The sequence below is a fragment of the Crocuta crocuta genome, unplaced genomic scaffold, assembly GCF_008692635.1.
Source record: "Crocuta crocuta isolate KB4526 unplaced genomic scaffold, BGI_CrCroc_1.0 scaffold26, whole genome shotgun sequence".
Classification (NCBI taxonomy): domain Eukaryota; kingdom Metazoa; phylum Chordata; class Mammalia; order Carnivora; family Hyaenidae; genus Crocuta; species Crocuta crocuta.
This window is the reverse complement of record NW_027532249.1, coordinates 9,312,280-9,332,667: the sequence shown is the minus strand read 5'-3', so window position 1 is coordinate 9,332,667 and position 20,388 is coordinate 9,312,280. Positions and strand designations below refer to the sequence as shown.

Genomic DNA, 20,388 nt, shown 5'->3' with positions numbered 1-20,388 from the left:
AAGATGGTAAATTCTGTGTTGTATATATTTCACAATTTTAAAACAGGGGCTTCTGATTCACTACCGTTCAGTATAAACAGCCCACAGTTCAGCAATCCTGGACATTGATAACCCCATTCCCCATAAGAGAGATGGGAGACTTGGGGAACTTAGTCACCCTGGGCAGAGGGGAGAGCATGAAGGGGGGACAATGCCCCTCCCAAGGAGGAACTCAGCAGTGTCAGCTGAGAAATCTCTTGGTGAGCAGAGCAACAGATACACCGCTATCACAACTGGTTCTCATCAGTGTCTACACACTATGTTCTACCTTGTCCAGAGATATCCAATAACAATTAACGAATGCATTGTACATTGGTGTCCTAATCCTTAAATATTGGACACATGGATGTTTCCAGTTACTCATAAAGGCTAACAGTCAGGGTTAGGAACTAGGAACATCTTCAGTTGCAACCCAGCTCTTTTATTATATCTATGTGTGCTCCCTTCAGAGGCCTTTCCCTGCCTCCGTTTCTTCACAGTTCCCCTACTGGAGTGGGACCGGAAGAGTAGTTCTCCTTCCTTGCTACACATTAAAATAGCCAACAAGCTTCTAAACTTCTCTAGCTCAGACCATATTTCAGGACAATTACCTCAAAATCTCTGGGCATGGGACACAAGAGTTTCTAAAAGCTCCTAAATGACTCTAATGTGCAGCTCAAAGGAAAAATAATCTCTTAGGGATGATGAAAGCCTCTGAATTAAAAAGAGAGATATAAATATTTTGTACAAATAGACGTTTTCCTTTTCAATCACCTTCTTGGGAAATACTTTTCCAGAGAGGGACTATGAATTAAAGGTCATGTTTTGTGAGATTGCTATCTGGAATAATTAGGCTATGCCATCTACCAAATATGACTATGCTCTTTCTTCATGGCCACATCAATATTGCAATATGTATCATTTTAATTTATTTTAAATTTTAATTACTTTATTTTATTTTAGAGAGAGAGCATGCACCCTAGCAGGGGAGAGGGGCAGAGAGAGAGGGAGAGAGAGAATCCCAAACAGACTCCATGCTGTCAGTGCAGAGCCCAATGAGGGGCTTGATCTCACAAACTGTGAGATCATTACCTGAGCCGAAATCAAAAGTCCAACACAACCGACTGAGCCACCCAGGCATCCTTAATTTTAATTTATTTCAGCAAGTTTAACAGGTATGAAATAGATCTCATTGCTATTTTTATTATTTTTATTTTCTTTTTTCTTAAATGTTTATTTATTTATTTTGAGAGCGAGAGGAAAGAAAGAGAATCTCAAGGAGGCTCCATGCTGTCAGTGCAGAGACTGACACAGAGCTTGATCTCACAAACTGAGGTCATGACCTGAGCTGAAATCAGGAGTCAGATGTTTAACTGACTGAGCCCCAAGGTGTCCCCTTATAGCTATTTTTAAATGAATTTTAAAAATTCTTTGTGAGGCTGGACATTTCTTTCAATATTAGCTAACTATTGAGTTTTCCTCTGTGTGAGCTGTCTGCTAGATACTGTACCATGCTTTACATGTGTTTCGATTAATTTTTTAAAAATCCCCAAATTATAAATGAGAAAACTAAGATTCAGACAGGCTAGGCAAGTTACCCAAAGTCACGCAGCTAATAAATAGTGGAGCTGGTATTTGAACCCACCTCCATCTGGCTCTGAAGAACTACATTCTGAACAGGTAAACATTCAATGGCTGCCCTGCTCATAGTACATGCTGATGTTTTATACCATGTGATTCCTGCTCTCTGACCCACAATGATGGGTCACTCCAGACCTAAAGGTAACTGATGTATATCCTTGCCAGCAACCTATGTAAGGCCTGGTCCAAAAGGTGAGCCAAACCAATCACATTCCTCTCTTAAGAATTTGAATTTGGAAATGTTGTGTCAATGCACTTAATAGAAGGAGCAAAAGTGGAAAAGGTAGAATGAAGAGTTGCTTTGCGAATACTGGAATCAGAGGAACCATGACAAGTTGAAATCATGAGGGACCAGAAATTAGGGTTAGCAGAGAAAGACAGTTGGTAGAGAGGAAACTAAGTAGATGTGCTCAAAGAAGCAGAGCCCTAATCAGAGAAAATTAATTGGCTCATGAGAGAAAAACCAAAGAGTCAATACCCCAAATCTCCCTCTGTTATCAGTAACTCTCCAGTTTAGATGATGCTGTTCATGTATATGCCTAACCTAGGTACCCTTTTTTTAGAGCTAACTGGACTGTGTCTGTTTAGAACAAGTCAAAATGAAACACTGTTTTCATTAAATTTAAAAAATTTTCTAGATATTAAGTTTTATCTGTCATATTGATCATAAAACATTTCCATTTCAATTCCTTCCTTGATTTCATTACATTTTGACTTTTGTAAAAGTAGAACCATCAATCTGATAATCAGTAACATTTTCACAGGCCACAAAACATGTATTTGCACAAACAATAGGGACAGAAAGCAGAGAGTGGTTGCCTGAAGATGGGGGAGGAGAGAAGTGGGAGGAGTCAGGAAGGATGAATTTACAAACAGTCATGAAGAAACTTTGGGGCTGATAGATATGTTCAGTATCTTGAGTGTGGTGAAGATTTCACAAGTGTACACATGTATCAAAACATAGGATATTGTACATTTAAAGTATGTGTGGTTTACTGTATGCCAATGATGCTGTAGTTAGACCATTTTTTAAAACATATATATTCTTAAAAAAAACCATATATATTCTTCTTTCCAGTTAAGATACTTACACAGTTCTATTTCATTCAACTTATTGTGCTTTACGCTTACTTGGAACTCACCTGCAATTTATTGTGATTTATGCTGTGAGAATTTAATCCAAGTTTATTTTTCTCAGTTTTAATATTCTCTTTTTCAACTACATTTCATAAATAGTTATTACTTGCACCATTGTTTATTACACTTGGGCAGTCATGTGCTGAGCCTATAAATTTCAATCTATTCCTATTAATATTTTTCATTCCTTGGCCAATTTTTCTATTTTAAAACCTAATACTATCTGGTTTGGAAGTCGGAAATTTTGTTCCTTTGTGATATTTGTAATGTTTTAGAGTCAAGTAGAGGACTTTACATTAGGCAAGGATGCTAATGTTAGTTCTCTCTCTCTCTCTCTCTCTCTCTCTCTCACACACACACACACACACACACACACACACAGATATATTTCATGTAACTATTATATACATTATTTTACCAAACATCTGATGCAGTTTATATGAAAAGAACTTAAATAGAATTACTCTAAGAATTAACAGAGTAACATATGGATGGCTCAGTTGGTTAATGGTCAGGCTTCTGACCTTGGCTCAGGTTATGATCTCATGGTTCATGGAATCCAGCCCCACGTCGGGCTCTGTGTTTACAGAGTGGAGCCTGCTTGGGATTCTGTCTCTCCCTCTATGTCTCTGCCCCTACCCCACTCACCTGCATGCACGTGGATGTACTCTCTCTCTCAAAATAAATAATAAACTTAAAAAATAATAATAATAGAGGAACACCAAGATTTTATTCATTGTCTCCCCTGTCTTGAGCATTAATTTTTTGGGGTCTATATATCAAACAAGATCTAATCTGTCTGTGGCTAATCTGGCCACCACAACTACCTGTGTACCAAGAAAATTTTCGTTCTGGACCTAGCAGGCCACACAGAAGTCTGATAACATATATCTGGTTGCATTTCAACACAGGACCACTTTAATCATTTAACCACTTCCTAAGTCTCCTTTATTTTTTTCTACTACCTTTGCCTCAAAGTTCTTGCATAAGGTTTACAGTTTTAACTTAGGTTTAATTGAGCACACATGACATGCCTGGCACAGTGCAAGGTCATGGGTATAAAAACAGAAGGTGGCACTCTTAGGAAGTCTGTGTACTTTCATTTCATGGCTTTTCTTTCTTAAGCAGGTAATGAATTATGTAGCACACAGTAAGATGAACACTCATCTTGGAAAGGCCCCTTCAAATTTAACTTCAGGTTCTTTGGTCTTTCAGGGATTATTGGGTAGTGCTGCCAGACCAGTGCTTTAATGCTTTACTGAATCAGTACTCCATGAGGTAATACAAAAGGAGGTGTTTTGTGTTAAATGCTGACAAGTTATTTGAAACAGAAACTCCCCACAGGAGAAAGAAGGACTCAGAATCAAAAGCTGTAATATACTTACAGGTGGCTGGCTAAAACAGATACTGCCCCAATGCACTGATTTCAGTGGAATTAAGCTTTGCTGGAAAGCCTGGCTTTATGGAAAGTCTTTTCTTTATGGAAAGAAACCATAACGTCTCTTTTCCTGGGAAAAACAAAAAAATAAGTCAACATTTTAGGCAAATATTCCCACTCTAAATTATTGATACAATCATTTTAATCAACAGCTAGCATGCTTCACCAATCAATACAACATAGAAGCTGAAAGCTCAGGCTTTGAAGTCATATAGACCTACATTAGATTCCTGCCCCTTCAAGTATTCCCCACAATATGACCTTGGGCAGGTTACTAATCTAAGCTTCAAGTTCCTCATCAGTAAAATGGTGGTGACAGTAACCATCTTGCAGGGCAGTGACTGAAATGTAATGTTAATAAGACACTCAGAGCACCTGGCTTATAAGAAGTAGTAAATAATAATAATAATAATATTATATCATATTATAATAATATGTTTATTAATATTATTATTAATGGATACATTAAAAAAACTTCTACATAGGGGATGCCTGGATGGCTCAGTTGGTTAAGCTCTGACTTCAGCTCAGGTCATGATCTCATAGTTCATGGGTTCAAGACCCATGTCAGGCTCTGTGCTGACAGCTCAGAGCCTGGAACCTGCTTCAGAGTCTGTGTCTCCCTCCTACTCTGCCCCTTCCCTGCTCACACTCTGTCTCTCTCTCTCCCAAAGATAAATATTAAAAAAAATTTTTTTTAACTTCTACTTTGAAAATGTAAAGTTAATATAGGATATGTTTACAAGCTAATTGGAAAGCAAGTCAAATACACATAAAAAAGCAGAGAACAATCCAAAGTGATTCAATATTTTTCAGTGTAATATGATGTTAAATATGAGGTTCATATTATCCCAGAATTCTGGCAGATATCCCAAAGGCTGAGAGCACTGGTTGTCAGAACATCTATCCAGGACATGCTCTACAATTATACAATTTCACAGTTATGAAATCTATTTTGTGGCACCTAGTTAATGTTCCAATTCAGGAATTAAAAGAGACAAGGAGATCAATCTCTAGACCTGAAAGATTCTAGAGAGAACAGCATACAGAATTCTTTGTAAAGAATTGTCAGAGTTCCACAGACACATGGCATGAGGAGTAGGTGGTACTTCTCGTGGCACTTTGAAGATATGAGTCACCCACCTGTGGCATGTATTGTTGCTGGAGGAGAGCATGCTGTTGGGCCCACTGTCATCCTATTGCAGGCAATCTCTTTTCTCTCTGGAAGTTTGTACTGTTTTCCTTTTTACTCTTGACGTTCCAATGTTTCACTGGGACATGACTTGGTACAGGCTTATTTTGATTTTTCTTGTTTCATATTTGGGTACACTTTCAACCTGAATAAAGATTATAAAGATTTTTGGCTCTTAGTTCTGGAAAACTCTCAGTCACCTGTTTTAATATCATTTTCCAATATTCTCATTTTTATCATGTTCTGGATTTTCTATTAAGTATACAACGGACTAGCTCAATATATCCTCATGGCTTTTGATAGCTCTTTTATATTTTTACTTTTCGTCTCTCTGTTACATTTTGGTCTCAGTACTGTCTCCTAATCCACTACCTCAAAAATGTCTAAAATGTCCTTTCCTATCATTACCATACCTACTCTCCAAACTATTTCTCCCCCATGTTCTTTATTTCAGTGATGGGCATTACCATCTGTCAGAAATTCTGATTCCTTCTTCTCCCAGGCTTACCTTCTACTAATCATCTGTACTATTATCAGAGTGAATTTAAAAGAATACAAGTCTGATCATATTAATCCTATACGTAAGACAGATCAGTGGTATCCCATTGACCTTCAGAAACATAGATTTGAGGTCATTCAGGGCATGGTCTCTGCCCACCTCTTAGGTCTCACATTTTTGCCATTTCCCCCTCATCCCCTACCTTCCAGTTCTTCATTCATTCAACATGTATTTTTATTTATTGAGTGCCTGTAATGTGTTAATTACTGTGCTGGGCCTTCAGGATACTTCAGTAAACAAAACAGTCCCCCAAACCTGTCTTCATGGAACTTAGTAAAAAATAAATAAGTAGTAAACAAAGTAAGGAAAGTATACAGTTATGTCAGAGGTAATAAATGCAGTGGGAAAAAATAAAGTAAGAAAGAAGAATGCTGGATGTGGAAGAATGAATAATGGAATATTAAATACAATGACCAGGGAAGGCATTACTGAGATGATGACATTTGAGTGAAAACTTGAGAGAGTTGAGGGAGAAGGCAATGAAAACGTTAGAAGAAAGATCACTGAAGAAGAACAGCAAATGCAAAGGTGTCAAATGGGAAAATGCCTTCTTTGAGAAACAGCAAAATCAATATGGTTGAACAACTGGTGAAAGCAAGCAATAAAAGACAAAATCAGGGAAACCAAGTTTGGTTTTTTGGGGGGCTTATTATAGGCCACTCTAGGCATTTGGCTTTCACTCTGAGGTAAGACACCATTGGAGGGTGTTGAGTAGAACAATTACATGATCTAATTTATATGTTAGAAGGATCACTCTGTGGCTGTGGAGAGCAGAACTCTGAGGGACATGGAAGTAAGAAGACCAGTTAGAAGGCTACTGCAAAAATCTGGGCTTGATATTTTTGTACTAGGATGGTACCTGTAGAGGTGATGGGAGATAGTCAAATTTATACGTTTTGAAGAACTTGACCAATAGGTTAGGCTAATTGCCATTCTAGACCCTCGAGATGGTTTGACCACAAGGTTGGATGAAGGTCAGAAAAGAAAAAAGGTGGCAAAGATAAGCCAAAGTTTTTTGACTTGAGCAACTTAACCTAGATGGAGAATGTGGCAGGAAGAACAGGTTCTGTAGGTAAGATCAGAAGATCAGTTTGGGAGTCTGAAGGCTTAGATATCTAGTAAACTTCCTTGTGGAGATGTCAAGTGACTCAATATTATGAGTCTGGAGTCCAGAGCAAAGGTCTTGGCCAAGATACATATTTGAGAGTGATTAATGTCTAAGTAGTATTTAAAGCCATGAAAATGGATGAGGTCAGCTAGTGAAAGAGTGTTGACAGAAGAGAGAAGAGACAAACAATGAATCTTGAACTACTCTAAGAGATTGGGGAAATTAAGAGGAACTGGCAGAGGAACTAAAGAGCAACCATATGGAATGTGCCATAAGGAACCAGGAAAACCAGGAGAGTATAGCATCTTAGAAGAGACAGAAGAAAATGTTTCAAAGGTGAGGGAGCAATCACCCTGTCAAATCTGTTTGAAGACTGAGAATTGGCCAGGATGACATGGATGACAAGGTCATTGGTGATCTTGATAAGTACGTGTTCAATGAAGTGGTTGGGAGAAATAGTCTTATTATTGAAGGTTTAAGAGAGAACTGGACCACTGAATACAGGTGACTCTTTTAAGGAGATTTATAAAGGGCAAAAAAGAAACAGGACAAAACTGGAAGATAATAGCATAAGGAATAGCTTTGTTGTTTTTGTTTGTAATGTAAACATTTTCTAATGTTGCTGTAGTAAATTACCACAAATCTAGTGGTTTAAAACAACATAACTTAGTTATGTTACACTTCTGAAGATTAAAAGTGCAACTTGGATCTCACCAGGCCAAAATTAAGGTGTCAGTAAGACTGTATTCCTTTCTAAGGGCTCTAAGGAAGAATCCATTTTTGTTTTGTTTAGTTTTTGTTTGTTTGTTTTTGTTTTTTGCTTTTCCAGCTATGAGGTCACTCACATTCCTTGGAGCATAGCTCCTTTCTTCCATCTTAAAAGCCAGCAACATTGCATGTCTCTGATCATTCTTCCAGAGTCACAACTCCCCCTGAATTTCATATTCTGCCTCACTCTTCCACTTTTAAGGCCCCTTGTGGTTATGCTGGGCCCACAGGGATAACACAGGAAAATCTCCCTATTTTAAGGTCATCTGCAACCTTAATTGACCTTTGCCATGTAACCTAACATATTCACAGGTTTTGGGTATTAGAATGTGAACATCTTCCAGGAGCCATGATTCTGTCTGCCACATACAGGATGCATTACTGCATACCTGTTGAAAGGAATAATCCAACAGGGAGAAGGAGAGACCAAAGTTGTGATACAGGAGAGGGAAGAATCACTGGAGTGACTTGGGTTAGCAAATAGAGGAATTGGTTTTCCATAGAAGCAAGGAAGTTACCTCTCTATTTAACAGAAGAAAAGGGAGAAGACAACATATGGGGACAGATGCTAGCCAGTGGGTAGATGTGGTGGTGAGAGCTTGTGGAAGTCCGTTTTGCCCAGTGACTTAAAAGGTCATCAACTGAGAGCAAGGATGGGAGAAAAAGTGCTGGAGGTATAAGGAGACAAATTTTTAATTGATATCTAAGAGAGCAGGAGCATCAAGATAACAAGGGCCTACTTGAGGTCTTTGGTCATATTTAAACTATGACTATTCAGGAGTGCCTGGCTGGCTTAGTCAGCTGAGTGTCTGACTCTTGGTTTCAGCTCAGGTCAATATCCTAGGGTTGTGGGATCCAGCCCCTTGTCAGGCTGAGCACTGAGTGTGGAACTTGCTTAAGATTCTCTCTCTCTCTCTCTCTCTCTCTCTCCCCCTTTCCCCCACTTGCTCTCTCTCTAATAAATAAAATGAAAAAAAAAATCAAACTGTGACCATTCAGCTTGTTTCCTCCAGATGCGTAGACAAAGCATTAGTATATTAGTTAGTTGGGGTAGGATAACTGCTTTACAAACTCCAAATTTCAGTGCCTTAACACAGCCAAAGTTGATTTCTTTCTAAGAAATTTACATGGAATAAGAATTGGCTGAAGTAAGCCTAAGCCATAATTTTGTTTTCATCATTGGTTTTATTTGGGAGTATTTAAAAAAGTATATACCTCACAAGATTAATTCAGCAAATGTGATTTGGTCACCACATTCATTCATTAACAAATCATTATTAGTATCAATTATGTTAAGCTATATATTTCAAAAGAGCTTCTGATCTAAGGAATATTTGCCTTTTCATCAATGGAGGCGCAATTCTTTAATTTTTGCGAGGAACAGGTAAATTATTTTCTAGTTAATTCTTCTTTCATCTTTTGGTTTGCCTTATTCATATTCTCTTTCCTCTCTTCTTTTTTTTTTTAATTTTTAATGTTTTTATTTATTTCTGAGAGAGAGAGAGAGAGAGCACTTGAGCAGGGGAGGGTCAGAGAGAGAGGGAGACACAGAATCCAAAACAGGCTCCAGGCTCTGAGCTAGCTGTCAGCACAGAGCCCGACACAGGGCTCAAACCCACAAACCCTGAGATCATGACCTGAGCCGAAGTAGGACGCTTAACCAACTGAGCCACACAGGCGCCCCTCTCTTTTCTCTCTTCTTGAATTTTGTTTAGTATTTTAAGTTTTCTAAGCATTTGTCTTTTTTTCAAATGTTTTTTGTTTTATTTATTTTTGAGAGAGAGTGAGCAAATGGGGAAGGGGCAGAGAGAGAGGGAGACAGAGGATCTGAAGTAGGCTCCACACTGACAGCACAGAGCCTGTTGTGGGGCTTGAACCCACAAACTGTGAGATCATGACCTGAGTTGAAGTCAGATGCCTAATCAACTGAGCCACCCAGGCATCCTTCAAATGTATTAGTATGGAAATAATAACTCCCCCCAAATATTCTTAATTCAATTTCACATTATTTCTTTTATCTTGTATACCATTCCTGAATTTAAAAATAATTGTAATTTTTCTAAAACAATTCTTTATACAGAACTTTCTACATCCTTTTAATACACTTATTTGTAGTTTTGGAGCTTTGAAACTAATTTCCAAACAGATTAATTTAACCGCCTTAACTTTATTTAAAAGAAAGGAGCTCCTCCTACTGTTTTCCCAGATTAATGCTAATTTGTTACATGCTAGTTTGTGTAGAAAGAATTAGAATTCCATTTATGTAGGCACAACCAGAATGTAAGCCATGTCTCTCACCATTCGAAAGTTTCTTATATGTAATATAAACTGTAAGTGATCACTAGTAAATTACTGGCTTTGTCAGTAAATACCAAAGGTTAATTCAGCCATACTTCCTGTTGTTTCGATAAGGAGTTTCCCTTCTTGAACCAAAAAGGAGAGCACAGAATTATAAAATAAAATGTAGGCTTTGGGTCAGGCCATTTACCAGCTATGTGCATTTGAACAAATAACCAGTTACCAAATACTTACGGGCACCCACGGATAACTAGGCACTATCTTAGGAGTTAGGACTACATGAATAAGGAATACTGGCCCCTGTCCTCCTTCCTCTCCTACCCGTAGGCAAGCAGAGACATGAGTTATAACCCTAGTTCTTTTATTACCTTTTGGGTAATGTGGGCAAGTCATCAAAATATTTGAGCCTTATTTCCTAATCTGTGAAATGGAGTTAATAATACCTACCTCACAGAGGTGTTGTAAGAACTAAATGATAGGGGTGCCTGGGTGGCTCAGTCAGTTAAGCATCTGACTTTAGCTCAGGTTATGATTTCAAATTCGAGAGTTCAAGTCCTGCACCAGGCTCTGTGCTGACAGCTCAGAGCCTGGAGCCTGCTTTGGATTCTGTTTCTCCCTCTCTCTCTGCCCCTCCCCTGTTCAAGCTCTCTCTCGCTCTCAAAAATAAATAAACAGTAAAAAATTTTTAAAAACCTGAATGATTAAAATGCTTAGGTAAAATACCTAGCACATAATATATATGTACTAACATGAGTTCCTTTCTCTCTTTAGATTTTTCTAGTCTCACAAAAAAGCCTTACCTTGAAACAAGACTAATAGTGTCCTTTTAATAATTATAGTAACCCATAAGAATCAAATACTATATACCCTGAGCTCTTGAAACATTAATGGAAGGTTTTCTCAACATTAACTCTACTGACGTTCTGGGCCAAACAATGCTCTGTTGTAGGGGGCTATCCTGTGCATTGTGGAACATTTAGCAGTATTCCTGGCTTCTATGCACAAGATGCCAGTAGCAGCTCCCTGGCAGTAAAAATGAAAATGTCTTCAGTTATTTAAATATTCCTTTGGGGAAAAAAGTCACCCATGGTTAAGAACCTCTGCATTAGTGTATTATAAGCTCACACGTAGTAGGTCTTGAGGAGTATTTTTTAAAGTTAAATGGCATAAAACAGACACATAAAAAGATGCTTCTCATCAACAGGGAAATACCAATCAAACCAAAGTGAGATACCACCTCACAGTCAGAATGGCTAAAATTAACAACTCAGGAAACAACAGATGTTAGCGAGATGTAGAGAGAAAGGAATGCTTTTGCACTGCTAGTGGGAATGAAAAGTGGTACAGCCACTCTGGAAAACAGTATGAAGATTCCTCAAAAAATTAAAACTACACTACAACGTAGCGATTGCACTACTAGGAATTTATCCAAAGGATACAAAAATGCTGATTCAGGGGCGCCTGGGTGGCTTAGTCGGTTAAGCATCCGACTTTCGCTTAGGTCATGATCTCGCTGTTCGTGGGTTCGAGCCCCGCGTCGGGCTCTGTGCTGACAGCTCAGAGCCTGGAGCCTATTTCAGAGTCTGTGTCTCCCTCTCTCTCTGACCCTCCCCTGCTCACACTGTCTCTCTCTCCCTCCTAGAAATAATTAAAAATATTTTTAAAAAAATGCTGATTCAAAGGGGGCACATGCATCCCAATGTTTATAGCAGTGCTATAAACAATAGCCAAACTATGGAAAGAGTCCAAAAGTCCATCATCAGACAAATGGATTAAGAAGATGTGACTGGGGTGCCTGGGTGGCTCAGTTTGTTAAGTGTATGACTTTGGCCCAGGTCATGATCTCAGAGCTTTGAGTTTGAGCCCCAGGTCAGGCTCTGTGCTGACAGCTCAGAGCCTGGAGCCTGCATCAGATCCTGTGTCCCTCTCTTGCTCTGCCCCTTCCCCATTCATGCTCATTCTCTCTCTCTCAAGAATAAATAAAACTTAAAAAAAAAAAAAAAAAATGTGGCATATATATACAATGGAATACTACTCGGTAATTAAAAAGAATTAAATCTTGCCATATGCAACAATGTGGATGGAACTGGAGGGTATTATGCTAAGAAATATGTCAGTCAGAAAAGGACAGATATTATGTGATTTCACTCATCTGTGGAATTTGAGAAACTCAACAGATGAACATAAGGGAAGGGAACGAAAAATGAGACAAAAACAGAAGGGGAACCAAACCATAGGAGACTCTTAAATACAGAGAACAAACTGGGGGTTGCTGGAGGGAGATGGGAGGGAGGGCTGGTCAAACAGGTGATGGGCATTAAGGAGTACACTTCTGGGGATGAGCACTGGGTGTCACATGTAACAGATGAGTCTTTGGGTTCTACACTGTATATTAACTAACTTGAAAATAAATTAATAAAAGAAAAGTAAAGCTGTACAGTAAAGAAGTCAGAATGGGAAAAAAGATAAATGGCATAATATTGAAATAGAATAGAAATCTTAGAAACATCATAAGTACTCAAGTATTATTTAGTGATATAGATTTCGTACAGTAAGTTTCAATTTAAAGTTTGAAAGCCACTGTTCTATACTTAACAAGACCTTTCACATAAACTATCTCATTTAATCAGGAAACTCTGTCAAGTGGACAGGAAGATGTTATCACCATTTTACAAATCAGAAAATTGGGGCTGAGATCAGCTGAGTGACTTGCCCTTAGTGTTACTCAGTAGGCTAAAGAAAGGATATGAAGCAGAACCCAAGTCTCTAAACTTAAGGTAAAAAGATTGTTACCTGAGAGCAAAAATCTCTTGCGTGGTTCAGAAGAATAGAGACATCATAGAGTCAGAGGTCTTTGGCAGTGGGTCCAATCATTAAACTAAGTATCAATACAAAAATGAACTATCGGGACCTCATAAAAATAAAAAGCTTCTGCACAGCAAAGGAAACAATCAGCAAAACTAAAAAGGCAACCGATGGAATGGGAGAAGATATTTGCAAATGACATATCAGATAAAGGGTTAGTATCCAAAATCTATAAAGAACTTATCAAACTCAATCCCCAAAAACAAATAATCCAGTGAAGAAGTAGGCAAATGACATGAATAGTCTTCTACTCCCAAGAAGACCTCCAGATGGCCAACCAACACATGAAACAGTGTCACTCATCATCAGGGAAATACAAATTAAGACCACTATGAGATATCACCTCACACCAGTCAGAATGGCTAATATTAACAACTCAGGCAACAACATCCTCAGATGTTGGCAAGGATGCAGAGAAAGAGGATCTCTGTTGCACTGCTGGTGGGAATGCAAACTGGTGTGGCCACTCTGGGAAACAGTATGGAGGTTCCTCAAAAAATTAAAAATACAACTACCCTATGATCCAGCAATGGCACTACTAGGTAGTTATCCAAGGGATACAAGAGAGCTTTTGCAAAGGGGCACATGCACCCCAATGTTTATAGCAGCACTATCAACAATAGCCAAATATGGAAAGGGCCCAAATGTCCATCGATGGATGAATGGATAAAAAAGATGTGGTATATATATATATAATGGAGTATTACTTGGCAATCAAAAAAGAATGAAATCTTGCCATTTGTAACTATGTGGATGGAACTAGAGGGTATCATGCTAAGTGAAATTAGTCAGTCAGAGAAAGACATATATCATATGATTTCATTCATATGAGGAACTTAAGATACAAAACAGATGAACATAAAGGAAGGGAAGAAAAATAATATAAAAACAGGGAGGGGGACAAAGCATGAGACTCTTAAATATAGAGAACAAACAGAGGGTTGCTGGAGTGGTTGTGGGAGGGGGGATGGGCTAAAGGGGTAGGGGACATTAAAGAAGACAGTTGTTGGGATGAGGACTGGCTTTGATACACAGAGAATGAACACTAGAATCTACTCCTGACATCACTGTTGCACTATATGCTAACTAACTAGGATATAAATTTTAAAATTAATTAATTAATTAATTGATAAAAAAGAAAGAGCTATTATAAAAACAAACCAAAAAAACCCCCCCAACTAAGTATCAGTATATTAGATAGAAGTGTGAAAAACATTTTATCAAGATTTTTATTTTTCCACACTGGCTTGCTAACCTTTGTATACCCAGAGTTACTTGTGGAATAAATAAATGAATGAATGAACACTGACCACACAAATCCTGTTCATCTCCTATCAGCCAGATCCTCTGATCACCTTCAATTATGCATGCTCCTCCATTTGCCTGGAACCTCTCCTCTTTTTTCCCACTGACCTTTTTTTTAAAAACTTCTAATTTAAAAAAAAATTGTTTTATTTATTTCTGAGAGAGAGAGACAGCGTGAGCAGGGGAGGGTCAGAGAGAGAGGGAGATACAGAATCTGAAGCAGCTCCAGGCTCTGAGCTAGCTGTCAGCACAGAGCCCGACGCGGGGCTCAAACCCAAGAGCTGTGAGATCATGACCCGAGCCAAAGTCAGACGCCCAACCGACTGAGCCACCCAAGTACCCCAAAAACTTCTAATTTTTATTTTTAACTCCTTTTTTTATAAGGAAGCTCTGTGGCCGGTGTGGGGCTTGAACTCACAACCCCAGATCAAGAGTTGCATGCTCTACAGGCTGAGCCAGTCAGGTGCCCTTCCCCACTGACTTTTAGAATCAGCTCTTTAATTGTCCTCTCGGGGCCACTTTCCACAAGTCCCCAGACAGGTTTATTTCCTCCTCTGTGTTCCTTATATGGGCCTTACCTAATTGTACTGTAATGATCTGTTTTACAACTGTTCCCTCATACTCCTTGCGCCTTTTCAATCCTTTCTACTCCCTCTCCCCCAATCCCAGAGATAGCAACTATATTGTATTTCAAAAAGCATAAACCACAATACCCACCACATTGCTTGGAAATGCAGTGGCTGTGTAATACCTGTTGACTGATAAAGTGGAAAGAAAAGGCAAACAACGCAATTATCTGACACTAGAGAAACAAGAACCCTGCTGCTTCCCTTTGAGCTGAGAAGACTAAACTATTTCATTGTGGGTTAAAGTTTTCTTTCTGAAGACATGGACGGTAGTTGGAAGGCTCCACGCCTCCGCCTCGGTGGTGGCAGGCCACCACTCAGTGGAGGTGTGAGTGCACTGCAGGGTGCTGGCACTGCTGGCCAAGTCAGACTCCAGACCAAACCGCAGTCCCCCACCTCTAAGCCATCTGGACCTGGCCCTGTCACTGAATAAGTCTTAGGCCCTAAGCTGTCTAGCTCTGCATCCCCCAGTGTTAAGTTACTTAGGACACCAGTGAAATAGATGGCTTCACAAGACTTGCTCTAAAAAGATTGTGAATCACTAGGTTGGAGATAAGGCACCCAGTATTTTGTATCTTTCACCAGCACCCCAGTGATTCTTACAATCAAGGCCGTTAGGAAACTAATCACCTTTGTGTCACTCACATTATAGAATTAGGGCAGTTATTTACTCTTCAGTGATTTTACTTCCATGTTAACCTTGGAATATGCTATAGGTTAATAGATAAAATGTTCCTGAGGTTGAAGTTGTAGTTTATTAACATTTAGAATACATTATTCTGCAGCGTTTACCTTCTTTTTAGCAGGGTGATTCAAGTGAGAGGCAAAAACCATAGCCACCCCCAACGTCAGAACTGTTCTGGCCACGTGAGCCAAACTAGGCATCGAACCCCAGTGCTGGGACGATGATTCTGAGTCTCATCGGATCCAACTCACTCCTTCTGTAGCAGAGCCCAGAGAACGGAGGTGACCAGCACCACTGTCTTCCTCACCAGACTTTGGATGGCAAAGGACAGAACTGGGGCTGGCCTTCCTTTAACAAGATGCACTCTTAGAAGCTGTCCGAGAAAAGGAGAGCTGAGAAAACACAGGCTGGGCTTTTTACTCCTATTTTCACGAAACCGCAAGTCCGCTTCATAGTGAGAGATACGGGCAAGATTTAGTCAGCTCTTGCTGGTCGCCTGTCTTCCCTCCTAGTCAGGTCCCGTCTCTCCTTGTTAACCGGGGCTCTGGTGGGAAAAATAACAGCAAACGGTTTTGAAGAGGGAGGAAGTCTTCATCTTTCGTGACCTCATGACATCCGCCTGGGCCGAAAAGGTAGCGGCCGCTTGGCTGAGGACCCTGGGGACTTCAGAAAGTTTGCTCCAGTGTAGAAGGGGTGGGACCCTTCGAAACACAGCACAGGGCCCAGAGATAAACCCTCCTACTCAGAAGCCTCACAGAGCCAGACGCGCGCCCTGAGGGAGTCGCGCGCGCAGGCGCACGACTGCCCGGCAGCCGGGGCCGGGCGCTCGGAGTCGCCTGAGCGCGGGTCACGTGGGCCGCGCAGCCCTCTGCGCTTTGTCCCTACAAGGACTTGGACACACGGGGCCCCGCCCCTAGCCGTGGCCTGGAATGTGCGGGGAGGCAAACCTACAGGGCAGGCTCACCCATTTGCCAACAGGAAAGGGGGGGAAAAGCCTACATTTTAAGAGGCGGTATAAAAAGATGGAAACTCAGTCGAACCATTACACGAACGAACCATGACACATTATTCTATGTTCTAAGTCGCCCAGTTTATTCTCCTTCCTGTGCACTCGTTCAAAATTGCGCCCTTCTAACACACTGGCAACTCCCCCCCACCCATCGTCTTTCTATTAAGTCAGGCCCATTCTGTCGGCCGACAATGGTGACTGGGTTTCCTTCCGGTTTGCTACGCAGAGGCCGGAAGTATCAGAAGGGGGGTCTGGGTGTAGAAGAGTGTTGGTAGCGGCAGCGAGGGCAGCGAAGGGGTTACTGAAGTGCTGGGATTCTTGCGGCTGTGCAGGGTGAGTGGTGCTCGTGATAAGGCGCGCGAGGCCCATCGCGGGGGCCCACCTCCATGGGGCGGCTGGGAGGGCAGCGGCGGCCACCGGCTCCGGGAATGCACCTGGGCCGATGTACTAGCGGGTTCCTGGTTTCGAGTCCAACGGCCAGCTCCGGGATCGGAGGCCACGCCCGGAAGTCGCCGAGGCGCGGACTTTGTCCCTTTGCCCAAACTCGGATCTCGGGAAGTGTGGTTTTTAACTCGCTGGCGCCGCGATCTTGGTCGACAGCCGGGCCTGCGAAACCCGAGCCCAGCGACGCTGACTCCTGAACTATGTTTAGTTTCTAACGTAAACTTGCCCGATTCAAGAGAGTTTGCGCAAAAACCCAAGCCCAGTGTCCCCCCGTGCTGCAGCTGTTGTTGCAGCTGTGTGGCCACGTTTAGTAGGAATAACCAACTCAAATTAGCAGCTTCCTCAGCCCAGCATCCACTTTTGTAATTAGAACTTTTTTTTTTAAGTGATACTTTACAAAGAGAGGTTGAGGGTGTAGATTGCCGCTTGAGAAAACTCCAAACTACAATACCATGTTCCTTTTGGGTGGAGACCTCGGTTTATGTCAGTTTGCCAAAGTGTTTCCTTTTAAAGTAGTTGAGTTGATATATGAAAGTATATATCAGTTCTTAAACTTTGGAACAAATAAAAATGCGTTCAGTTGAGATTTTAACGTAAGTGAAAAATGTTTTATATCTGAAGGCGAAGAAAGTGAGGATTTTTTAAAACTACTGTTTGTTTCATGTTCTGGAAGGCTTTTGATAAAATTTACCAAGAAAAGCTTTCCGTTTTCAGGAGTGAGACTTTACTGGCAAGTGAACCTTGATAAGTAATTGCCTTTGTAAAGTGCGACGAACTTTTTGGGTGTGGCTGTCTAAGAAATCTAACCCTACCTTTAACCGGAAGTTTGCATAGGAATTGAAAACTCTGTTCATTTGGAACAGAAGCACCAACCTGAAAATATATTGCTAAAAACCTACGGTTGGCACAGAAGCAATCAAGTATACTTAGCTTGAGGGGAAAGTACATTGATAAATGAGATAGGAAATTTGGTCTGGATTTGGAAAGTAGATACTACCACACTAGGAAAGTGTTTTCAAAGATGGGCGTTTTTCTTTCAAGAATATATCATACTTCCTATGATACTATCATTTGGAGTACCAGTTCTGTAGAAAAAACATCTCTAGATTATTTTATATCTATTACCACTTTATAAATGCTAGACTCTAGAATTCTAACGAGTAATAAAGTATAATATTAATATGGATCAATATTTTATAAATGAAATCATAGTATTTCGAGAATCTGAAAAAAATCTTTCAATTGCCCTTGGTGTGATGAAAAAAAGCTTCTTTGAAGACATTTACTCTTCTACCACTTAATCTAGTCTAATATTTTCCTTACATGATTTGTATCCCTTATGTTGTCATAACCCTGAATTGAGTTTCTTCATATTTGATCGTGCTAAACACACACACACACACACACACACACACCAAATTCATTGCTACAACACTTAACATTCCCTAATTTAAAACAAGGTTATACTCCTTTAGATCTGTAAACTGAATATTGTTGACCACCATTGACTATGTTTCATTTTCTAGTGCATGTGAAATCCTTTCATATTTCATAGAGATCTGCTCTGCAAGTTTTCCTGCTTTAAAGTTTCATACAACAAATATGCCTTCACATGAAAGATCTTTCATTAAATGCTCCAAAAATAGACTCCAGGCACTAACTTTGATGGGTGAGAATCCCATAACTTGAAAATCTCAGATGCTTACATTTTCCCATCCTAAATAAAGAATATTTACATTGATACATGAAATATTTTCATTGTTTTTTACCCTAGCTTATAAATTTCTATGAGAGTTGTGCATTTGCTAAAGACTTGTTACATGAAGAGTTACAGTCTCACTTGTTTGGGAAAAGTCAAAGTAGATAACATGCTAGAATCATAGCAAGGAGAACAGTGACAATATCGTAAGTGATCTGCTCTTTGCAATCATAACACTGTGTCTCATATGGCACCCTCTTCATCAGTGTTTATTCCACCCACACTTTTAGTTTGGTAAGAAAAACTAAACCACACTTTCCTTATTTTAAAGATTTTATTTTCTTTTTCTAAGTAATTTCCACACCCGACATGGAACTTGAGCTCACAACCCCAAGATCAAGAGTTGCACAGTCCACCGACTGAGCCAGCCATGTGCCCGTACACTTTCCATATTTTAGAACAAATACTGTGAAGCTGCACTCCCTATTGCTGAAAGGCTCCTAGTTTCTTGTGGGAGATAAACTCCTAGACAAGAGCATAACCTCCTTGAAAAAGGCCCAGGTAGTAACTTTCTAACATTATACTACCACTTTTTGGTAGAATTAACTCTTTTAATTTTTTAGAATTAAAACTACCATCTGAGAGGTACCTGGGTGGCTCAGTCGGTTGAGCGTCCAACTTCAGCTCAGGTCATGATCTAATGGTTCGTGGGTTTGGGCCCCGCATCAGGCTCTGTGCTGACAGCTAGCTCAGAGCCTGGAGCCTGCTTCAGATTCTGTGTCTCCTCTCTCTGCCCCTCCCCCATTCATGCTCTGTCTCAATAATATATAAATGTAAAAAAAAAATTTTTTTAAACCCGCCATCTGAATCTCTTAATTTTAAGGATGTCTCCTAGCTTCTAAATGGTACAGGATTTTTCAGAGTCTTCCCCCACCACTTCAATCTTTTAGAAACAAAGATCTTTCTCAACTCACGGTATTTAACAATCATGTACCACCTTTGAGTTATTTTTCATTATTGTCACACATTGTTTTAACTTGAGAGTTCTACTTCAGGAATTAAAACTATGACTCGTTTCATAAATTTAACCAATTATTTCATTTCCTTTTTTTAAAATGTATATTTATTTTTGAAAGCAAGAGCGTAAGCTGGGTAGGGGCAGAGAGAGCGAGGAACAGAGGATCCAAAGCGTGCTTTGCGCTGACGGCAGCCACCCCAACGTGGGTCTCAAACTCACAAACCGTGAAATCATGACCTGAGCCGAAATTGGATGCTCAATCCACTGACCCATCCAGGAGCCCCTCATTTCATTTCTTTATAGTTGCTTCCGCAATTATATTTTCACCTTTTGAAGATAGGACACTTGCCTTACATTTCTTAAGTAGTTTTCAACACTAGTGATATTTGATGCACATTGGTGTAATTCATTGATCATATTAAAGATTGATGATTAAGTATTGATTGAGCTAAAGAAGAGTTTTATGGAAGACCACTGACAGTGCTGACCAAAGGGGGGAAAAAACCTTTATAACTTTTGCAAACTGTTTTTACAATGAATACAAATTAAGGAATGCAAGATTAACAGAAAAACTAATG

The 20,388-nt window shown here is 39.9% G+C and overlaps 2 protein-coding genes across 2 annotated transcripts in view; one reads left to right on the top strand and one right to left on the bottom strand.

The window, feature by feature from the left end:
* MYOM1 (myomesin 1) overlaps positions 1–16,430 on the bottom strand; it is a 159,464-nt gene extending 143,034 nt beyond the window's left edge. Inside the window, exons 1-3 of the mRNA XM_077778191.1 lie at positions 15,748–16,430; positions 5,378–5,571; positions 4,182–4,304 (exon numbers count right to left, since the gene is read on the bottom strand). The gene's annotated coding sequence lies outside the window, so the exon portion shown is untranslated. The remainder of the gene's footprint in view (positions 1–4,181; positions 4,305–5,377; positions 5,572–15,747) is intronic.
* Positions 16,431–16,864: 434 nt separating this feature from the next.
* LOC144243080 (myosin regulatory light polypeptide 9) overlaps positions 16,865–20,388 on the top strand; it is a 10,683-nt gene continuing 7,159 nt past the window's right edge. The window contains exon 1 of the mRNA XM_077778145.1: positions 16,865–16,982. The gene's annotated coding sequence lies outside the window, so the exon portion shown is untranslated. The remainder of the gene's footprint in view (positions 16,983–20,388) is intronic.